Source organism: Carcharodon carcharias, chromosome 1 (genome assembly GCF_017639515.1).
Source record: "Carcharodon carcharias isolate sCarCar2 chromosome 1, sCarCar2.pri, whole genome shotgun sequence".
Classification (NCBI taxonomy): Eukaryota; Metazoa; Chordata; class Chondrichthyes; order Lamniformes; family Lamnidae; genus Carcharodon; species Carcharodon carcharias.
Window position 1 is genome coordinate 171,978,384 of NC_054467.1, and position 17,897 is coordinate 171,996,280.

General features: G+C 47.9%; 1 non-coding gene across 1 annotated transcript; it reads left to right on the top strand.

Moving 5' to 3' along the window:
- The first annotated feature begins 14,650 nt into the window (after positions 1-14,650).
- On the top strand, positions 14,651-14,769 carry LOC121286053. Its single transcript, XR_005944882.1, has one exon. It is a non-coding gene; the product is annotated as a 5S ribosomal RNA (ribosomal RNA).
- Positions 14,770-17,897: the final 3,128 nt, after the last annotated feature.

The following is a 17,897-nucleotide window of genomic DNA, read 5'->3' on the forward strand; positions in this document are numbered from 1 at the left end:
TGTCCTGCTATCAATTCTTAATTAGCATATTCTTTTAGATAATAACACCACCTTCAACACCTCTTTGTTCTTTTGTCTGTGACATCTTTTGGTTATCTCCTCCTATTACTGCTTGCTTGTCCCAACAACCATCACCCCCCTTCTCTCTCTCCCCCCCACTTAAACCAGCTTATATTTCACCCTCTCCTATTTTTACTTAGTTCTGTTGAAGGGTCATGAGGACTCGAAACGTCAACTGTACTCTTCTCCACCGATGCTGCCAGACCTGCTGAGTTTTTCCAGGTATTTTTTATTTTTTGTTTTGGATTTCCAGCATCCGCGGATTTTTGTTTTTATCCAACTGTTCTGCAGTCCTCTAAAATGCTCATTAGTTTGCAGTCTGTGCCCGAGGGATGAAAAGCTCTGGAGTACTTGGTGGCACTTTCATGCCTCTGTATTGATCAAGTGGACAGATAAGCTAGAGGCCCAACTCCAAGCATGTCAATATGGCCGCATCTGTACTTTCTCAGCTGTGGAGGAATGGTCACTTTTACAAGGTTTCCCTATTGCATGGCTGTTTCCCTCCCCTCACCCCCCCAGCATGTGCTTGTGCACTACAATCAGACCAGGCTGCCTTGCCCCTCCCAGCTCCCCTCAGATGCAGTGCAGTCTTTTCTCCGGCACCACACTGTCAGCCAGCTGGGAAAAAGTGACTTGCCTGTGCCCTCACCTGAATGCGTGGTGCCTCGACCTTGAAGTTGAACGGGCGACCCTCATGAGCACTGCGCAACTTTAACGAGCACTCACCTCCGAGTTCCCCTCAAACTGTAGCTTGCCAGGTGCACCCCTTATAAATGCTGTTGTGAAACACGTCGACGTGCAATCGTGCCAATGTGCCGGGGTGATCCAGCATAGGGGGATGATTCCCGGTGAGCATTTATTGATATGCAGATGAATTAAAATGAAGTTTCTGATGTCCGGCAGTGGGAAAGGCAGCCCACCGTCGACGGGGGAACTGGATAAAAGCAAACCAGTTTCGCGATGGTGTGAATCCAATATTTGGGCTTCCCGCCATACTGTCCGCTCATGCCCGCTATGGCACCCAACGCCAACAGACATGGAAAATTCCACCCGACATCTTTTTATGTGTCATTAACGAAATTGTTGTATTTCAGTTTTTACAAAAAAAGTCCTGACATCCTATGTAACGAAAAGAATTGAACTTATTCAGTCATCATCCTTTATTTGGTGTTATTTTTCAATTGTCAATCATCTTTACGAGGTGTCAGCATTTTTGGGGCTGTGTTAACTTTTTTGAGCATGGAGACATGAATGTTTTTGAAGTCTGCTCATTTTGAGGCATGACCTTTTCTGCTGTTATGAAACAAGAATGCTGCAGTAATATTGTGCCATGTGTAATAAATGGTGGAGGACAGTATCTATGTTGTTTGAACAAAGATCAAGAATTAGGCTTTTCTTCAGAAGGTTGCATCTTATTAGGTTTGTGGTTTGGGGGTCAAAAATAAGTCATCAAATGCCTTTTTAATAGTCCTTGAAGATGATCCTTTTCTTGAACAAACATTTCATTGAGCTTTGCACATACCAAATTTTCTTTGAGCTTTGAAAGCTCCGATACCCTCTAGTCATTACATTAGAACAAGATCAAAGGCTGTGATTTTGGACTCTGTAATGCCGTCACAAGCCCCAACACTATAGACTGGTGCAGGCTGCACTGTCAGCCAATTCTGGCACACCAGTGCAGTGCCCCATGCTGGGCAGGCCGTTAGCATGAGTGTACTGTGTGTGTGCCAAAATCTGATTTCTCTCAGATGAACATGCTTTCAGCACGAGTGACCTTTCCTGCCCCACCCCCCACTAGCATTATTTAAAGAGCCAGCCAACCAACTGGCAGGTGAGGTTCTTTTATTTTTGCTGTGGCAAAGTTAATATAAGTGCTGTGCTTTGTTTTTGCAGGTCTTGTGGTGAGCTGCTGCGCACATTCGGTAAGACCAGATGTAGACAACCTGGGATGCGGGACAAGCGCCTCAAATGTGGGATGCTCCTGGGAAAGCCGGGATGGTTAGTCACCCGGGGTATGGGGCCTGTGCTTGCAATGCTTCTATGTTTGCAACCTGACCAATAAATGTAACTGGGGCTGCAGAGAGGGGAAGCTCTGTGCAGAGGGAAGAGGAGGAGGAGGACTCTCCAAAGAACTCCCTCCCAGCAGAGGGTTTTCCAGTGCACTTCTCCTAACTCCACCTAACTCTGGGGCCAAACCTGAGGTGACTTGGATTCAACAAGGTGTTTGTCACAGAACTGTGCCACTTCCTTCAACATGACTTGAATCCTCACACCGGGGTGAGGACAGTGTTGCCACTGAGTATAATGCTCACAGTGCATTAAACTTCTGTGTGTCCGGATCCCCCCAGGCAGAATGCAGGCAACATATGAAACATCCTCCCGTCCATCAGTGGCTATCTATGCCAGGAGAGATGAATACGTTATTTTTTTCCTCAACAGGGAGAAGCAGGATAAAAGGGAATGTGGCTTTGCCAGAATAGCTAAAGTCCTGATGGTGCAAGGAGGCAATAACTGCATACACATGGTTCTGGAGGTTCCCCTTGTCAATGGGGAGAGATACAGGAACCACAAGATCCACCATTCCATCAATGTGCAATTGATGTTCGACCATGCACTGTACATTATGTCAGTGAATGCCCGCTTTCTTGGCATGATGCCTTCATTCTGAAGCAGTCTGCAGTTCCCATCACCTTCACACATCCAAGAACAGCTAATGAGTGGTTAATTGGGGACAAAGGCCACATCTATATGTGGCTGATAATCCACCTCCACCATCTGTCCATGCAAGGGCAGTGAAGTACAACAAGAGCCAAGGAACCACCAGAAACATCATGAAGAAGATTATCAGCATGCTGAAGCAACTATTCTGATGCATGGGCTGTCAGCAGCCCTCCAATTAGAGTAGCCGTCCAAACTTCTGGTGGTTTGCTGGGTCCTCCATAAGATCACCATCATGAGAGTGCAGCCATTACTACCAGGAATTTGGAGGCCACCTCAGGAGGGGAGGGAGGAAGAGGGGCAGATGGAGGAGAATTAGGGGGAGATGGGGACAAGGGATGGGGTGCAAGAACACTGGTCAAGCGGTAATGATGGGAACATGAATGCTGTCATCCTGAGAGAGGACAGCAGATTCATGCTCCACAGAGTAACTGGTACTTCCACGTGGCATCACCTCAGCTATCTGAGCAACCTGTTGGAGGACAACATGGATCTCATGACCTTCCTCTGAGCTTTCAGTGCAGCACTGAGACATTGGGTGGCTGCTGCTTGTGCTGCAGAGGAGGCTGAGACATCAGCTACCAAACGTGTCATCACAGGTGGGTCCACAAGTGTTGACATGGAGTTGGCCACAATCCAAGGCGGAATAGGATAGTCTCTATGCTCTGTGCCATGCCCTTTGCCACTTTGGAGCCGAACTCCTCCACACTCCTTGTCAGTGAAAATAGACTGCCTGTCAGACCTATCAGCGCACTAAGCATCTCGGTGTACATCATCATCAGCATTCTCCTGTAGACTGCCCCATCACTATCTTCATCTGAGTCTCCTGCAGCAACCTCATCCTCCAGATAGCTGGCACATGAACTACCCTTTCCTCTGGCCTGGCTGCAGCTCACTTGTGCTCACCACTTGCACACCTGACTCTATACCAAGCCCTAGGGTAAGTGCAATGCCAGTACCTGAGCTGGTGGCTATGAGTGTCATATCAAATGACAGTGTTTCTTCTTCATGGTGTGGTGTTGCTCTCTCTCTTCCTCCTGGGGCTGCAATGGCTGAGAGCATAAATTCAGAAGGAGTGGGTGGAGTGAAGGGAATTGGTGTAAAGCAAGAGATCCAGGATTGTACCATCTGCCCCTTGCACTTAATGCCAGCTAGCAGAATGAGGGTGCAGTGGGAGTTGAGAAGAGGCACAAGGCAGTGGCTTACCACCATCATGAATGTTCTTGGCAATGCTGGATGGCACGGGCTATGTTGCAGCTGGTCCCATCTGCTGTGTCGGGTTCAGGGGATGAAGGTGTGCCTGTCCCATGCTGGTTCCCTACTGATCCCTTCTTTTTTGTATGACTTTGTCCTGCAAGAGAGAGGACAGAATGTCAGTGATTGTGTAGCACTGTGTTTGGGTGATATGCTTGTCCAATCTGAATATGTACAGGCAACAAGTGGTAGGTGTGAGACTGCCAGCATTGGAAGGTGTGTGCAGGTGAGGTGGAGTGTCTGGATGTTAGGGATGAGTCTAAAGTGCTGGGGGATGCTGCTGGGTGAGTGATGGAGTGTGGCGCTTTGAGCAGTTTGAGAGATTGGTGGTGAGGTGGATATGAGATGTCATGTGAAGATACATTCACTGATCTTGACAAGCAACAAGGCCGTTGAAGCTCTTACAGCATTGTTGCTAAGTCCTCAGCACCAGACTCCTTATATTGACCTCCCTGATGATCTACTCCCACTCCCTTCAGAGGATGTTCCCTGATGGTCTCCTGACTGCCCCACCCCCAGAAACATGGCATCTCTCTTTCTGCCAACCTCCATGGCCAAGGCATCCAGCACCACATGTGTGAAGCACAGAGCCCTCGCTCTGCCGTGGTATTCCATTTGATTCATCTCCAGTTAGGAACCTAGGAACATATAAGCAGGTGTAGGCCATTCAACCACCAAGCCTGCTCCACCATTCAATAAGATAATAGCAGACCATCCATTTCAATTGCAGCACTGTTAGTCAGCAGCCACTTTCGATTCAGTGCAGCTTCACTTTAAGAGCTGGAGGCGAGTTAGAACACATGCTAGCCTCACACACAGTTAGTTCCTCTGTTGTGCGTGCAGCCAATCAGCAGCATAGGTCCTGCTGGGCTGCACACAGGAATTATGGATATGAGGAGGTGGCATGAAGTTTGTACACTACCTTCTTCAACGGGAACAGGTGCGGACAGAATGCAAATCACAACCCCCGCATCTGAAAATAGGTTCGAAACAACTCTTACGCAAAAACCTTAAATAGTTTCTAAGGGCTGAATTTTACACTGATCAGGCGTGAAATTGTGCAAGATGATGCCAGGCGACTGTCCCAACATCATCCCGCACTTGCGCGATATATCAGTTGGCGGGCAGGCACAAAAGTCGAAAGCGCGCCCACCGACAATTGAGAGGGTAATTAAGCTCACTAACGGTGCAGTTGTCTGTCATTTTATGTTGCCCGTCCAACCTTACAAGTTGGTGGACAGGCAAATCGGCCAGGCAGCCTTTGCATTTTTCAACAAACCACATCCACGAGCAGGATGAGATTTCTGTGATGAAATAAAATATAAATAAATTTCTTTGGACAGCATTTTCATAAGCTAAATTTTCAGGTGACTGAATATGATGCATGGACACTTTTTTCAGCTCTTGAAACCCTTATTTTTGTTGTTTCAGGCCTTCAGCTCCCTGAGACAGCTCTCTGATTTCAGGGAGCTTTCTGTCAGCACTGGCCCGCACTCACATTGATGTCATCGCCCGCCCTATTCCAGCCCCCCACCCCACCCCGGCAGCGCTGAGCTTTTCAGCATGTGTTTCACGCTGGCCGTTAATTGGCCACCCAGTGTGGAATCGCAGTCGGGGGCCCATTGCAGTTGGCAGTCCATTTCCCAGTTGATCCCGGGCCTGCCGATCATGCCCGCCCGCTGAGCTGAAAATTCAGGCCTATGTTTTGGCATTTACCCCAAAAGGAATGAAATTTTGCTGTTAGATTTCCATAGAATTTATAAAGCCCAACTTGCTTTCTCAAAGTCACATGATGCATGTCTCAGGCTGGCATCGGCATGTAATTGTTGGCTTTTTGTCAAAACATGTTAAGTGGTTTTGAATTATGCTAATTTTGAATTGAATGACTATGGGATATTGCAGGTTTTTATTGAAAAAAATTTTTTCCTATGGCATTTATCAAAACTATTTTTGTCCAATTCCAATGTTTAGAAAGTAAGATTAGAAAAACAGTTCCACCGAGTTACTGTAGTCAGCCTGACTAGCATGGAAAATGGGAAACTGCTTCCTTGCAAGGAAAGAAAATGCAAGGGAAGGGGTCACTACCCAGCGTTTTGCTCCCAATAGGAAGTTTCACCTGATGGTAACACGTAACTGAAGTTCTGTGCACAATGCCATTGAATTGTTGGAAAATCATGTGCAGCTCTTCTGCAAACCTCCAGTATGTGTCCTCAGCAGATAAAACTCCACACCAGAAACACAGAATTGAACAACTACCTCAGCTGAGTCAACCCAAGTCAACTTTCCTGTATATATCATTTAATTCACCTGAAGTAAAATCAGAAAATGCTGGAAAACATTCAACAGGTCAGGCAGTGTCTGTGGAGCAAGAACTGAGTCCTTTCATGAGAACTGGTAGATGTTAGAGATGAACAGTTTTTAAGCTGAAATTTTGACTCTTGTTTCTCAAGCCACAACTGCTGAGTGTTTTTTCAGCATTTGCTGTTTTTATTTCAGATTTGCAGTTGATTTAATTCAGCTGGTGGGGATGGGAAATGCAAATTTATATGTGAAATGAGCAGTGGTTATCAGCCCCACCAAAGTTTGTGGTATGTGGAGTGATGAGGAAGGGAGTCAATTTATTTGGGTAAAATTGCCCTATAACCATCTGCCTCAAGAGGTCACAACCTGAGAAGAGCAGTGTCATGTCTGGGTAAGGTACCAACTCTCCACCATACATTCCCAGTGCTAAAATGTACCTTAAAAATGTTTTCTTTCTTCAAGGGCCCAGGCTATGATCTAGATAAGTCTGCCCTCTGCCATGGTTACTGATGCTCTGCCAAAACATGGAAACTGAAAATGTCCCCCTACCTCCTGCTACTGCTTTCTGCGTTGCTTTTTGGGTGATCTGATTTTACATTGTCCCAAACAATAATCTGTTCCTTCTGTAACTTGAGAATCACTTCCAAAGCCTCATATTTGCACCTGAGAACTTTCATAAGGTAATAAAAATCTATGTTTTTGGTGTAGTTGCAGCTCTTTAAATTCAGCAGCATACAACATTCTATTGCCCAAATGATACATCCCCAATGAGTGTTGCTCCTGATGCTGGGAGCTTGTATTCACTATGGGCAGAATTTTCTGCCTACCGGGTGGGCAGGCCCAACCCAATCTCCAGCAGGCGGGGAGCCGATCCCTGCCGAAGAAGCGGGCCCCGCCACCTTTTAAGTGGGCAGGCCAAATAAGCATGACCCCGACGGGAAGCGCTATGCACTTCCTGTGCGGGCGGGGTAGGGGGCAGTGTGGTGGAATTCCCCAAATTTGAGAGTGCGCTCTTTTGCGCTGCGCACGAAAGAGCACACATCTCCCTGAGGCTAAATGCTGCCTCAGGGAGATCGCTTACATTTGTTCAAACATTAAAATAGAAAAACAAAAAAATCCTTAACATGTCCTCCTCATGTGACAATGTCACATGAGATGGGACATATTAATAAATTTCACTAAAACTTTATTGATGTTTTTTAAGCCCTACATGAAACCTCACCCCGCCGGTGGATGAGGTTTCATGTTTTTTCAGCCCGCTGGGGCTCCTGACCTGCCCCGACTTCCTGAAAATTTAAATGGGACGGGATGACATCAGGGGATCCCCCCTGTGTCATTTTGCACGTCGGCAAGCAGGCCCCACCCCCTGCTCGCCGGCGGCAAAATCCAGCCCTATGTTAATTTGGTTCCAAAAACTAAAACAGAGCAAACCCATTTCTTGCCAGGAGGATGTAAATTGCATTCTGGAATTCTTCTGATCAGATTAATAACCAACCAGAAAGTCATGGCTGTACATTACTGCTGGTGAGTTATAGCAGAATTGGTAGAAGGGTAAGTGTAGAGTAGCTACCTTCACTTGAGTCAAGGAGTAGCAATTGGTTGGGAGGGAGTATAAAGGAAAAGAAAAACAGCTAAATACACAGGACAAAGCTCAGCAGTGCTCCTAGACTGAGACATTTCCTGTATACTGTACTTTCCTTGTAGGCCCATATTCTCATCTGATTTCCCAGATACACAAAATTAGGGAAATTATGGAAACAATGAGGTAATAAATGGTAAAAATCTATAATCTTACATTCAAAATGTGGTAATCTGAGGTATAATACACCTTTAAGAGAGTGTGAGCAGATTGACCACGGCTACCATGTTGATGTTAATCTGGAGTAGGGTCTGGTTGGAGAAGCACACATCATGTTAGTGCTCTGTTGTTTGTATAAATAAGTAGCATGTGCTTCATTTCATTTTGGTGTCTGTTTTTGTAGTATATTGTAATCAATTCGCCTGCTGACAGATAAGCCTGCAACCAGTTCGAGAGCAAAGCAATCCCACGGTAGAACATAACACAAAATATTTCTCTACTCTTTCTATTCTACTTTCTATTCTATTCTTTCTTGCTTTCCATTCCCTTTGTAGAATACTAACTTTTTCTTTCTATACTCCAGATGCCATTCTCATTCCAATCAAGATCGTTTTACATTATACCCAAAGTCAAAATTACTCAGACTTAGTTTAAGAATGAAAAACTTGAAACAGTGGATAGTTGATTAGGCCATAAAAATCATTAGGTTACTGTGGTAAAGTGAGGTACCCTGCCCTTTTAAGAGAATGCAAGTGTACTGATCATGTGACAGCACTGACGAATCACTGTATAGCATGGGCAACTGGGAACTGTAAGTCTCGTTCTGGAGGTTTCTGAGTGAGCACGAATGATCTGGTGTTCTGCCCTATGTCTCAATAAACTATAACTGTTTATCCTTACATCAATCTCTCCCTGTTATTGATTGCAAGCAGCAATTGAGGAGAACATAGGAAGGCATGCAGTTAGAGTTCGGTTGGCCAACAAACTCATGTACCCAAAACATAAAAGCTACCTAATCATGTGATTACAAATATCAGAGAATAAGCCAGGAAGCAGGTCTGTACTACAACTGAGCCACTTTAAACTTGACTAATTGACATGAGAAATAGATGAATAAAAAGAGTGTTTCAGTTAGCTAAATCAAAATGTTGATTAGTATGGTTGATATTGTGTAACCCTTCAGATGAATGGACCTAGACAAATGAACTAAATGATAACATAGCGGTCCAACGTTATTATTTAATGTGTTTATTTAAACCAACAAACAATTTCTTCTCAAAATATAAGATTTATGCATTTTAGTAATGGTATGATCAGTAACTAGAATGCACCATGTGCTAAATTAGGTGTCAGTTATATAAAAGCCTGGGATGGAATTTTCCCTTTGGCATGCGGGGGCGGGCCCCATGCGGACATGTTAAATGATGCACGGTGACGTCGGGTGAGCATCCCAACGTCACCGCGCGCCAACGCGATATTTTGGTGGGCAGGCGCGCGATCATCTCTGGTGTGCGCCCGCCATTAATTAATGGGCCACTTAAGGCCCTTGAGGTGCCAATTGATGGCGATTTTTCGGGGCCTGTGTGATCTTCAGGTCGTCGCACGGGCGCAACGGGCAGGTGGGTCGGAAACATTTGTATTAAATTCATCCATGGGTGGGATAAGAGGGGTCAGTGGGGTCGCAAATGTGCCCAGTCAGATATTTATTTTTGAAAGTTAATGGTACTTGCCTGTGTTAGCAGAAATACTTCAAAACTCATACCAACTGCTTGGACAGGACTCACAACCTTCAGGTCAGCACTCTGTAGTGAAGATCCTTTTTGGGGCCTGCAGGTTTCTGAAAGCCTTCCTTTATCCTGGGAATGGGAGTTGTGCTCTCCACTGGAGGCAAATCCTCTGAGGAGGAAAGAAGGGGGAGGAGGCCAGGAGTGCACATTCAGCCTCCAGGGGAGCCACCTTTGGGAGGAGAGGTGCAGGCACAAGGGGGCGCAGGGCCAAGAGGTAGACCAAGGCGGAAGGGGCTGCAGAAGATGCCACTATCCTGCTGCCAGGGTAAACAGGCAGCGAAGCAGCTACCTCAATATGTCTGAGGTGCCATGCCAAAGGAGGCTCCATCATTCAAAGGAGATAGTTAACTCTATCTGTCAGATGATAGGCCCTGAGATCACCGCTAACTGTGTGGGTGGGCACCCCATGCCAGCGGCTCTAAAGGTCACAGCTGCCCTCAACTTCTATGCCTCTAGCTCTTTCGGTGGGTGATCTTTGTGGTGTCTCCCAATCAGCTGTCCACACTTGTGTCAACAGGTTACAGATGCTCTGTTCAGGCGTGCATTGACCTTCATCCACTACCATTGGGACCAGGCACATCAGACAAAGTGAGCCAGAGGCTTTGCAGCCATTGCTGGCTTCCCCCCGCATCCAGGGTGCAATAGACTGTACACATGTGGCCAACAAGGCGCCAGCAGGTGAGCCCGGTGTCTTCGTCAACAGGAAGGGCTTCCACTCCATGAACGTGCAGATAGTGTGTGATCACAAGATGCTGATTCTACAAGTCTGCGTAAGGTACCCAGGCAGCTCCCAAGATGCCTACATCCTCAGACACTCCCAGATACCGGGCTCTTCAGTGCTCCAGCCCGGCTGGATAGATGACACCTCACTACCATCCAAGAACAGAAGCTACGCAGGGTACAATAGGAGCCACGCCTCCACAAGGGCTGTGGTGGAGAGAACCATCGGTCTTCTCAAGATGCGCTTCCGATGCCTGGACCGCTCAAGGGACGCACTCCAGTGTCCCCCAGATCATGTGTCAGTGATAGTGGTTGCATGCTGCGCTCTCCACAATCTTGCGCTGGAAAGGGGCGACGCAGTGGAGGAAGATGATGTAGACGCAGTGGCTGCGGCTACATATGATGAGTCCAGCAGTGATTGCGAGGATGAGCAGGCACAGGGAAATGCTGAGGGGGTAGACGCTGTCCCAGCCATACTCCAAGGAGGTAAGGACACCCGGGAGGCTTTAATCCAACGAACCTTCAGCTAGAACACCACAGATGGACCTCTAACAAAAGCCTGTCCTCCAGGCTCCATACTCGATACCTGAGTGCTACATCTACCTGGAAAGGAACGTTAACTAAGGGCCAAGTCAACAAAGCTGAATGTGACACAACGCACTCACAACATCATGAGTGACCATCTGCAGAGGAAAAGAGTCACCCTCAGCCATGATCACATGTCTAAATTTAATGATATAACAAAATGACCTTAAGTAAACAAAATGACAAAGGTGTTAAACAGCACACCAACTAATCACGACTGCATTGCGAGGCAACACAAAAGCACCAGTGAGAAACCCGTGATGTGCCTAAGGTGCCTTAAATTAAGCTTTCGGGTGCTACGTCTAGGTGCTGTCCCCTCGCTGGCACTGGCATCTGAGACAGCCTGCTCACTGTGCTGTCCTGTTGGCTTCGATGACCTTGACGGACGCCCTCTGGCCCATGGAGCCCGTGCTGGCCCCGCCTGGGATGGAGCGGCCAGTTCCACAGCTGGCATCTCCTCAGTCGTTGCAGCCTCATTGGATGCAACACTCACTGGGTGAGGGGGCGGAGGAACTACTGCCCTCATCTGGAGCACCCTGAGAGGAGCTCACAGAGGCGCCAGGCAGCTGCTGCGCCAACATGAGGTCACTTTGGACCTCCCTGCTCACCATTGATGGATGGGCACCTAGACTTGGTGCCCAAACCATCTCCCACACTGGCACTGACCAGCTGTGGTCAATGCCGATGTGAGGGCTTTCTAGTCAGAGCGCATCCCCAGGAAGCCCTGCTGTGTCTCCTGGAGGACCCTCTCCATAAGAGTCGCCACTCGCTCCACAGAGAACATATGGCGCTCGAACATGTGGCTCATTGCTTCGTTGATAGTCCTTGTAGACTCCTCCACCGCGGACACCAAGCCAAGCATAGCCTCACGTATCTCCACCAGATCTTCCTGCATACCCTGCTGGACCTTCAGCATTTGCTGCCTCATGGACGACTCCAGAGGCACATCATCAGCCACTGAATGAGCATGTGCCTGGTCTCCAGCATTCCTCTGACTGCTGGCACCATGGGCACTTTCTGTCTTTGCCAACTCTTCCAGTGACTGTGAAGTGCCCTCACCGCCGTGCCCCGGGACACTAGACGATGATCTAGTTCCCACCAAGGTGCCAGTATCTGCGCTGGTGCCTACCTGGCAGAGATGGTGTGACGCTGGTGGGTCAGAGACTTCAGGACCCTCAGGCGTGCCTCTTCCTCCCGGCCCTGCTCCGCTGATGCTGAAAGGAAGAACAAGGACATTTGATCAGTTAAAGTGGAGCCAATGTCAATGTGCATCCCTGTCCCCCGGATCAGTATGTGCTCATCTTTCCATAAGCAAACTTCAATCACTGAACATTCAGCAGTGTCATGGCTGCTGGGACACTAATGATGACCTCAGTGCTGGGCAAACATACCTGCCCATGGCACCCCAGCCTCACCCACACCAGTGAACCTGGCGCCTCTCCAGATCGAGGGCCTCCTGCTCGAACCTGGAAATGATGGCCAGCTGGGCTGGTCCTCCACCAGTACACAACCACTCAGCAGCATTGAGCATTCTTCTCCTGAAAAGGAGAAAAGAGCATTGATTATTTCAAATTGTACTTGGAATCTCTTCGCCGCCGTCCCACCCTAAGCAGAGTGGAACATTGCAAGGTTCTGGTGCCTCCTCACCCTGCAGCTGCAGCACATTCACACAAAGATGCTAGGCCTGTCCCCCCACCACCACCCCCCCTTGGCCAAGTGCAGCCTACATCACATCTGGCACCTCACGGTCCAACAAAGCAAGGAGGCGCAAGCACATGGAACGCAAAGGGCAGCAGATGGATTGGTGCCCCGCCACCTGGAAGCTCCCTTCCCAGCATGTCACCCTGACTTTGACATGTTTTGCAGTTCCAACACTGCGCCTAGGTGCAGATTCTCCAGGTTGACCCCAAAACAGTCATGTGGGTCTCAGTGTACCACATGCTGCGGGTGCAGAACCCATTTCATCACCGCCCTCTCAGGGTGATCGAGGCCTGGCCAATATCTGCTGGCCCACCCAGTGAAAGATACATGTTGTCAATGATTCAATGCAGTAACTGCTCTCAGAGTTGGCGGGTGGGGTGGGGGCAGCAGGGGAAGCCCACCTGCTGGGTTCACTGACCAATGGCAACATGATACTCACCCTTCCACAGCGCAAAAGGTCATTAAAGCACTTGCAGCACTGGATCCAGATATGCCGCAAGGGAGCTCACTACCTGCGCCACCTCCTCCCAGGCACGTTTGTTCACGTGGGGGGCTTCCTCATCCCATCCCTCAGAATGAAGACCTCCCGCCATGCTGCCACCTCCTCGAGGAGAGCAGCAAGGCAATCGCCTGAAAAGCGAGAGGCGCAGTGGTCCCCTGCCTTACCCTCCTGCCTGGCCTGCTCACCAGCAGCGCTCTGGGGAGCCCTTCTGCTGGCCATGTTTGACAGCTGCAAGGCTGCAGGAGGACTTATGAACAGGCTGCAGGGTTGCCATTGGACCCAGCGGTCATAACAGTCCTGCCGCCGCCCGCCCACTCCTGCTGTCCTCGGGAGCCACATTTCACTTTGGGCGGGCCTTAATTGGCCCACCCGCATAAAATAGGGGCGTGGGCCTGATCGCGGGCAGCAATCAGGTCCGCGCCCACTCCCACACGGCCCACCTGACAGGCAGAAAATTCTGCCCCTGGAAATCACACTGAATGATGCTATTTTATAAATGTTGAACATACTGGAAACAACTTACTGACTTTGACTTTAACAAGGACTTAAATCCATTTATTTTAAATAATTCAACATTGATGTTAAAAAAAACAGAGAGAGCAATGTGGCACAAAGACTGTTAAATTATAGTAATGCTGCTTACAGTAATTTCCAGACTAAATCATTTTATAATTTAACGTGTAAGTGACTGACCTTTCATTCAGCAGCATATTGGAGTCAACCATGTCACCACATATTCCAGTGAAATAGGTTTGAAGACTGGCTTTTGAAAATGTTATTATCATTGTGGACTGAAGCAGACAGCACTGGGGGTGTACCTTCACCACATAGACTGCAGTGGTTCAAGAAGGCAGCTCACCATCACCTTCCCAAGGGAAACTTGGAATAGGCAATAAGTGCTGACCTTGCCAGTGATGCTACATTTCATGAACAAATAAAGGAAATGAGAATTTAAGAAAATGTCAGCTCTTCAAATTGCAAAAGCAAATCATTTTGCATCTGCAAATTAATGAAGAACATCAAATTATACCTCTGATATGGAGAATGCCAGAAATATTCAACAGGTCTGTCAATATTTTGGTTGTTACCTCTTCGTTGCTGAAGGGTCGATAGCTGGAACGTTAAGCTATCTTGTGGACAGAATTTTATGGTGGGGAGGCTGATGGTGGCCCCTCCTGATCAGAGGTTAAATTGTGATGACATTGGGTCAGGTCCCTGACGTCATTATGACCAATTCTGAATTACAGAAGGCGAGCGGGCCCAGAAGTCAGAAGCCTTGCCCGCCTTCTGTTTAAAGCCAGTTTAGGGAACAACTAAGCAATTCATTGAGAATTAATGCAGTCTGTGCAATTTAACATGCATGAGTAGGAATCACACAGGGTATCTCAAATGCTGCAGCGTTGAATACAAGCAAGCACAAGAGAGAATACAAAGGAGTAGGAGGCCTACGGCCATACTAGTCTGAAAACGCCTGATCTCGTCTGATCTTGGAAGCTAAGCAGACTCAGTCCTGGTTAGTACTTGGATGGGAGACTGCCTGGGAATACCAGGTGCAGTAGGCTTAGCTTGGCCTAAATAGCCAAGTGGTTATGGTACTGGGTTTGTAACCCTAAGCTCAAGAGTTCAAATCTCACAATGGCAAACTATGAAACAATGTAACTTCATCTGAAACAGATGGAAACGTGTTTGTACTCGAAAGAGTTACAAAGGAGTAGGAGGCTGCAGGGGAGTCTGTAGGAGAGGTCAGTGAAGGTGCCCAGTGTTTAACTATTGGTTGATTTTGCTGCTGAGGGAGTAAAGGGGTCATCTGCAAGAGACTCACTTGGGAAAGGGGCTTTAACTGAGGAAGGGCAAGTGTACGGCAGTCTGCAGCAACAAAAACCAATGGAATAGTCCATTCAGGTGGAGGCCGCTCCAATGAAGAAGAGGGAAGGAGTAGGAGGGGGAAGATGGCTGCTGCTGCGGGGCAGTAACAACCCAACTCACCAGCAACATGAGTGTCATGGTGCTGCTGAAGGTCCAGAAGGTCCGCAAACAGAGTGTGGGCAAGAACATGCCTGGAGACACTACCATGAGGGAAGGGTGTACAGGCAGTGCTCCAATTACCTTCAAATGACTGGGTAGCTGTGTCACAGAAGGCTCCATCTCTCCAGGGAGGGAGTGATATCCATAAGTGACATGATGGTGGAGGGAACAGTTCCAACTGTGTGGGTGGCCATCCAATGCCCAGTGTGTTGGTGGCCCTTAACTTCTATGCCTCAGGATCCTTTTAGGGATCTGCATGGGGCCTGTTCAGTCTTTTGCAATCTACAGCCCACTACTGTATCAAACTAGTGATAGACACATTGTTCTGGAGAGTGGAAAGCTTCACCCAGTTAATCCCTGATGACGAGAGCAAGGCTGAGAGAGGGAGAGGCTTTGGGCTACAGCAGGCTTTCCTAAAATGGCCATCAATTGCACATATGTGGCCATTAGGGCACCCCCAGGACAGCCATGGGTTTTCATTAACCAGAAAGATTTTCACTCTCTGAACACCCAGATTGTATGTAGTCGCTGTCTGTGTAGCTATCATTGTGTGATACCCTGGAAGCAACCATGATGCCTATATCCTCAGGCACTCCCAGGGGCCACAGCTGTCATGCCCCCTGCTCAACTGGATGGCTGGTTAATAAGTGACATGGACTATCCATTAGAGAGGTGGTTTATGATGCCCATCAGGCATCCATGGTCTCAGGTGGAAGACAGATACAATACCAGCCGTGCCTCCACCAAGGTGACCAGAGAGAGAACAGTAGGCCTGCTCAAGGTTTCAATGTCTCAACCAGTCTGCTGGCACCTTGCAGTACACCCCAGATCATGTATCCTTGGTCATTGTCATGTGCTGTGTGCAGTTCCCTCCCCCATCACAAAGCTAGCTGGTTGCCTTCCGGCTAGGCAGCTGCTAATTGACAGTCGCACTTGATTAGCTGAGCTGAAATGGTGGGGGCTGGAGTGGGCAGAACACTCACTTCCTGTTCCACCTCCATCACGCCACCGGCAACCTGAAAATCCAGCCCCCTGACTCTGAAATTAATAAAGGCTTTATTCCATTTATTTTGTATAGCTCAACACTGACATTAAAAAAAACAGAGAAAACAATGTGGCAAGTATAATAATGCTGCCCACAATTTCTAGATAATTTAGCGTGTAAGTGACTGACCTTTCATTCACTTGTGTGTTGGAGTCAACCATGTCACCACATATTCCAGTGCAATAGGCCTGAAGACTGGCTTTGAAAATGTTATAATTATTATGGACTGAAAGCAGACAGCACTGGGGGTGTACCTTCACCACATAGACTGCAGTGGTTCAAGAAGGCAGCTCACCATCACCTTCCCAAAGGAAACTTGGAATAAGCAGTAAATGCAGAGAGAACTTGTGGAGAGAACATGGAGATGATAAGTCCAGCAATGACTCAGAGGAGGAGCAAGACATTGATCAGGACCCATGCCGACCCACAAGAAGGGCACCAGAGACTGGGTGATAGGAAGATGAGAGAGGCCCTTATTATGAGATGGTTCAGCTAAGGCTTTGAGACACCATCCAACTTCTGTCCTGGCACACACTGGCTTACATCTGCAAACGTTTCATAGAAGGGCTTATGATTTTCATCAGCAAGTGTCATGGTATTGCGGGATCTATCAACGTAAGTTAGTCTCCAGTCCAAGCATTAACAATCAGATACCATGCAATAACTTAAAAGCAAAAAACTGCAGATGCTGGAAATCCAAAACAAAAACAAAAATACCTGGAAAAACTCAGCAGGTCTGGCAGCATCTGCGGAGAGGAGCACAGTTAACAGATGCTGCCAGACCTGCTGAGTTTTTCCAGGTATTTTTGTTTTTACCATGCAATAACTGATGAATTTAATAAAGATCAAATTAACAACAACACAACACTCAGCCTTACGCATGCAGCATACACGAGAGATGGTCCCTCTGTATCTATAGTGAGTTCTTTAATCATTTATAGGTATGGTGCCGTGGTGCTCCCACATCACTGCCAGCTGCACTGAAGGGCAGGCTACTGATCCTGATGCCTGGATGATTTTGACAGGCATCCTCTGGTCACCTGAAGCCATGAGGGCCCTGGCATTGTGAGGAATGTCGGTTGGCAGGAGCCTTCTCCCTCAACGTGACATCCTTTTATGCTGTTCTCACTGGCGGAGCGGTGGAGTCCACAGTTTTGACCAACACACGCAAACCCACTGAGGTGCCTATATCTGAGCTAGTGCTGGGTGTGGAGCAAGGATGGGATGGTGCACTCACTGAGGTCCCATTCTTTTCCTCAGCGGTTGGCGCCAGTTCCTTGGAGTCAATGTCTGCTTTGCTACCAAGTGAATTGCTGGAGGAATACGATGGGTGAGTTCACATTAACAGTGAGGAAGGACACTGAGTAAAAGTAGCTTCACCTCAGACACAGACGTACAACGTCTGATGTATGGCTTCGATGTGATGATCTTGACCACTGCATCACACACACCCACGCCATCCCCTGTTCCATCCTCACTCCTTCACCCCAGTTGCTGTGAGATGTTTCCTGTGAGACTCATCACCCCCAGCACTAACTCCAGCCTTTCCCCTGCCAATCGATCTGACCCCCTGCTTACTGGCCAGGTCCAGGATAAATTAAGACTTGGAATAAACATGGA